Source organism: Camelus ferus, chromosome 1 (assembly GCF_009834535.1).
Source record: "Camelus ferus isolate YT-003-E chromosome 1, BCGSAC_Cfer_1.0, whole genome shotgun sequence".
Classification (NCBI taxonomy): domain Eukaryota; kingdom Metazoa; phylum Chordata; class Mammalia; order Artiodactyla; family Camelidae; genus Camelus; species Camelus ferus.
The window spans coordinates 91258953-91265083 of NC_045696.1; positions in this window are offsets into that span (position 1 = coordinate 91258953).

Here is a 6131-nt window from a genome sequence, read left to right on the forward strand (position 1 = left end):
TAAGTATAAGGAGTGCTAGCTTTAAGATTCTCTATTATTTGTCTAAATCGAAAAACAGAAGTCAAGGAGCCAGTGGGCAGAGAATGATAGCAGAGAGAGGATGTGGAGAAACATTCAGGAAGAGGGAGATAATACAGGCAGTGTTTCCCCCAATTGCACTTGAAAACTCATGTGCCTCTTTAAGCAAACCATCTGCCTGCCCAATATATAATCTCATAACTATCAAATAAGAAAATATTGACCAAGAAAGGATTTATTTTTCCTCTGTTTTTCCCTTGCATTATAAAGCTACTAAGAGGCTAGGGTTTGTCGTTCTGGAGCTCCTTACCTGAAAAGATTCGCTACAAAAGGAGCAGGAATCATTCTTAGCTGGTGGGAGAGGGGAAAGCAGTCCAGAAGCACCTGGAGGGTGTTGAAGCATTTGCACATTCATTCCCCCGGCACCCCAGGATGCCAATGTACTCATAAATGCTCTTCCAGGGAACTCTGACATCACTGCTCCCACCTCTGCCCAGCTGAGTAGCTTGACCTAGAGCTACTTCAGCGATACTCAGCACAGAATGCCAGAGGCTGGTCCACAGACTGCTGGAGAAGAGGGTAGACCTGCCTGCCCTCCTGCTGGGAAATGTGGAGCAAGTAGGGGGGAAAATGGTGCTGCAGGAGAACTTGTAAAGAGGGGCTATCTGGTCAAATGTATGTCTGATAGAGACTTGTGGCGCACATAAGGATGAGTTGGGGTTGGGGAATAAAAGATTAAAAATTCTGTACTGGTGTTCTGGTAGGATCTTCAGGAAACTCTTTTGTGGAACCTGAAATTCTCCAAACAGGTGCCTCTCTGTTCCAAGATTTTCTTTTTTGGTTACTTTTTTGTTTCCTAAAGTGATAGAAACATAGAAACTTGTGGACCTGAAATAATATTCAGCTTGTTGATACAACCTGAGTATCATACCCCAGTCTGAAGCGAGTTGGCAGTGCTGTGTTTTGAAAAGTTAGCCTTATGATTGGCATTTTCTATAAGCTTTTAAAGGACTGGGATTTATTTTGGCTGTAGAATCCTGGTTCCCCCTGAGCCTCACTGATGGGCGGTGGAGGATCCAGTTGTTTTGGAGATCACAAAGCTATCAGAAGTGCTCCACCCCACCTGCCCTCCTACACCATCTGCAGGCCTTGTTCCCCTGCTCAAGCAGAGAGAAACCATACCCCCGAGAGTCCTTCTGTGCTAGGTCCTCCTCCTCCTTCTCCACAAGCATTGAAGTCTGCTTGTGTTTCACTCATGATCTATGGGTCCCCTCACTTAGAAAATGACTGGCTGTAGCAAGCCCTCCTGGAACTAGAAAGTCAGTCTTTAGTTGTCAAAATTAAATGTTTTGGATTTATTCAAGTTTGGGAAAGTTAATGATAATACCAAAAAGTTCCCCATTAAATGTATTATTTTATGTATAGCTACTTCTGAATACATATCATGCATCATTTACAGATGCATTAAATGAATATTATATGTTTAAATATGCCTTAGGAAACAAGAATTAAATCTTTTAGAAGAGGCAGTATACACTGAAAACAAAATATCTGACATCTAAAAAAGTAAGAGTAGTTTTCTGTGAATCTGCTGTTTGTCCTAGGAACTCAACCAGTATAGGGATTGATGACAGTAACAAACAGCTTTATAGGCCTCATCAAAGGTGGACAATTTGATGAGTGTAGTTGGCATATTTCAAATATTTAACTGATTCATGCATAATTTCACATCACTTTGCTGACATCAGGGACGCTCTATGATATGCTAGGGGTCGGCTGCAGTGTTTGTTATTTCAAGTACTGGAAACAGTTCAGTGTGTTACAACATGATTTTCCCGCCTACGGACATGAGGCTGTAACATTTATTCCCACAGAGTTTAGACTAACAAGAGAAGAAATCAAGTTTGCAGAGTCATGTGCACAGCGATCAGGCAAGTGTTAGTAAAAGCATAATGGCCCTGGGTTTGAATCCAGCACCCATCACTTACTAACAAGATGTTCATGGCAAGTTTCTTGTGTGAAGTAGAGGTAATATCACGGTAGGTACATGTATTCACTTCCCAGGGCTGTTGTAACAAACTACCACAAACTTGATGACTTAAAACAACAGCAATTTATTCTCTCACAGGTCAGGAGCCAAAAATCCAAAATCAAGATGTCGGCAGGGTAGGTTCCTTCTGGAGGTTCTGAGGTAGAATCTGGTCCATGCCTCTCTCCTAGCTTTTGGTGGTTGCTGGTAATCTTCAGCATCCTTCACTTGTAACTGGATCACCTCAATCTCTGCTTCTGTTGTCACAGAACATTTTCCCCTGTGTATATCCTCAGTGTCTGACCAGGACACTGGTCACTGGATTTAGGGCCCTCCCTAATCTAGTGTGCCTTATTTTAACTTGATTACATCTGTAAAGACCCTATTTTCAAATAAGGCCATACTCACAGGTGCTGGAGGGTTAGGACTTGCATATATAATATTATATATGTATACTATTATATATATTATATATGCACCTTTTAGGGGGACGCAGTTCAATTCATCACACCCTGCCATAGACTTGTGGTTAGTATTTTGACAATTCAAGAAAGCATTTGACTCAGTGCCTAGCTCATAGTAGGTATTCAATAAGTGCTCCTTCCTTTCTCCTGATAATACGACCTTTTAAAAAATGCACCTTTGACCTGTTCTGTAATTAGCATAACCATCAGATTGTGTTTCTAAAATACAGGCATAAAACAGTTATTTGTCCGGAACTCTGGATTTCCAAAGAATTTTTTCATCTTATTTAGGGATGTAATAGGAAAGCTGTAGTAAGATTTAAATAAATATCTGAGACTCAGCTATTCCTTCTAGTGGAATTGAAATAGCCTTCAAGTTGAAAAAACAATGTGCTACAAATGTTTATTACAGCAAGCATCTCTGTCATAGGAACAAATCTGGCCTTTCATGTCTCTCTACTTATCGGCAAATATTGAATGGCAGTTAGTCAATGAGACCAATAGGGCTTTAGTAATAGTCACAAAAACCTATTGAGAAGAAACCATAGAAAGAGCATGTTTTTAAATGTTCATAAAGGGTTAAGAAGTATAGCAGAAGCACAAAAATTTAATAATCACACTTGATATCAGAAAAATATAGGTACCTTTTCTTAAAATTTCAATTGGATTCATTCAAAACCTTACCCAGAATAAGAGCAAAGCAATATGCCAGATTCTTTGGCTAAATCCTTCATTGTCAAACTCTTGAATTATTGCAAAGACCTCAAGATTTCAGAATAATGATGATATAGAGCAGTAACTTTCTATCACTGCAGAAAATGTACAGAGCTATAAATCTTATTATAATGCAACAGAGTTCTAGATATGCTTAAAATTATTTTAAATACCAACTCAGCTGGTTGGTGAAAGGTAGTGTCCACAATTTACTGGTGGAAAACCTAAGGTGAATGACCTCACTATAATCATGGCAGAGGGAAGGTGGATTTGCTTGGCTAATTATGCTACAAAGACTGATTTGATCTACAACCTCCTCTGTAATATTTATTTTTAATGAAACATACAGAAGTTTGGAAACATCTTGTCTGCCTTATAAGTGTTTCCCCCAGGACTATTTAAAGATCAAAAAAGGAAATTTCAAACATGCAATCTGGTGGGGAAAAAAAAGCAAATAAATAAACAACAAAAAAAGAACTGTATCTTACAGTAGGTGAACCACCAGCTAATACATTATTCCACACTCCCCAACTCATTCCTTCCTTCATCATTCCAGTTATTCAAAAAATACCTTGAAATTTTTGGCCTGAAAGAGTCTGCCTGCCCCATTTCCCTTTGATCCCTTATTTCCAGGCTCATGAGCTTCCTCTGTTTAGCACAGCCATTTATAAAGTTTCCAAACTACCCTGTCCTCTTGCATTCTGATCTTCAGCCCTGTTCCTTAGCTGTCCAGCACCAGGTAGACACACAATCAATACTGCTTATCAATGCTGAAGATTCCTGGCTCTCTCCATTTGCCCCTTTCTCTTACTGGGAACACTACTTCAGGTTACAGCTCTTCCATGGGAAATTCATCCAGCCTCTCTCCTTGCCCTGCTCTTGACACAGACCTACTAAAATCCATCTAAGACAGTGGTGAGTTTACGAAGAATTTTACGATGGCAGTTTCCTGAAAGCTGACCTGTTGAAAAATCTTTGAGCATGGGGAAATACACCCAAAGCAAGATGTTTCCCCAGGTCACTATTTACCCTGTGCTCCTATCTTGAAGGATTGACTCCAAGGGCAGAAAGGAAGTTCCTCTGGGGGGGGGGGGGGAAGAGGCTGCATGGGCTTTTTCATAGCATGAGTCTCATGATTCTGCCTGGTATACACTCATCTGGGATTTCAGTTTATAAGGATAACATCCCAAAATGAAAATAACATGAATAATAAAATGAAAGAAGAAAACACCAAACCCACCACCACATACGTGCACAAAAAAACGCTGAGATGCACAGAGGCATGGCCTGACTTTATACTTGCAGGAAGAGTCTCTTCCACCTGGAGTGGAAATCCCAACACCAGTGCAACTCTTCTAACACCAGAAATTTGGTAACTGGTGGGGAGGGGGCTGGGCTTGACCAGCTGATCCAGCTGCGGTTGGAAACTGCTTTTCCTCGAATGAGTGGCCTGGAATACCTGCAGTGGATATAGCCTTTCAGGCATTGTAACCTCAGATCTGAGCTGGGAAACAAGGTGATGCCAAAACTGAACCCCAAGATGTCAGAAAAACAGTGACACTTCAGAAAATCATGAGATAATGTGGAAGTCAAACACCACATCACAGAGAGTCAGTGTGAAGGAGTCAGTTTCAGGACCCTGGCTGAGGGCTTGGGGACCCCGGGGATGGTGGGGTACTCCACAACCCCCTTGGGAGTGTCCTCTTGCCCTGTCCCACTCCTTCCCAAGCTCTCTTGACTGGATTGAAAAGGAAGGAAGTAATATCCCAATACGGAGCAGTTATGGGAACGGGAAGGGTGCCAGGGATGGGAACCATCTCCTCACCTGTGTAGTAAGGAGGTGCACACATGTTCCCCAATGAGAATGGACCCAGAGAAAGACAAGCATCAAGAAAACAATGATTTCTCTTACTGTATTCCTTTACAAAAGCCCTGCCCAACAAGAATCAAAGAGCCCCGTGGGTGGGATTGTGCTCATGCATACTTCACACCCGAATTCTTTACATATGAAGAAGTTGCTACCCACCCGCCATTGATAAACTATGTGTGTTCAGTTTTGGCTGCAGATGGTGCAAAGAACCCTGATCATCCACTTAACACTCTCAATCCGAGTTCTTCTTGATTCCAGAGCCTTCATTTAAAAAAATTATCTGGTTGGCATAAATGTTTGTGAAATAGATTGAAACAAATTGGTTAAATATTTACATTGAAACTATTCCTTTGGACTAGTTAATATATTCCAGCTAACTAAACTTATAGACCATGTACATTTACAAATGTTTATGAGTTTATAACATTTTCTAACACCAAATAACTAATATCTGCTTTGAATTAACATGGTATACTAAAGTTTAGCCCACCTTTACCAAGGAGAATTCCAAGGCAATTATTTATCTGCTTGAAAGAAGGTTTGCTGAATTTGGGTTCTCAGTGTTATCTGTTAAGATTTGGAAGAGGCAAATACACTTGCATAAGTGCAAATTAATTATTTAGGGAGGAAAGGCTTAATCAAGGCAGCGGGCCACTTCAATAATTAGACTTCAGAAAAGGAAGCTAACGGCAGCACAATCTGTGATTACTTATTGTGCTTCCTCCTCTTCAAATATCAGAATTAGCTCTCTAGGACTGAAATACATAGAAATGCATATATACTCCTCATATTCTTGAGAGGACCTGCTACTCGCCCTTCTGCTCCATCCCTTCCCATTATTCCAGCTGAAAGACTTGGAGAAGCAGATCACTTACAGCATTTTAGAGCAGATAATCCACTTGGTCATTCCTCAAGGCTCCAAAGAATAGACCTTTGAACAATGACAGCTGGAAAATCCTGAGGCATCAGACATAGCTAATAGAGGATTCTCCTCCTGTTTTCAGGAGTCTTTGAAAACCAAAAGGCATAGTTCGCA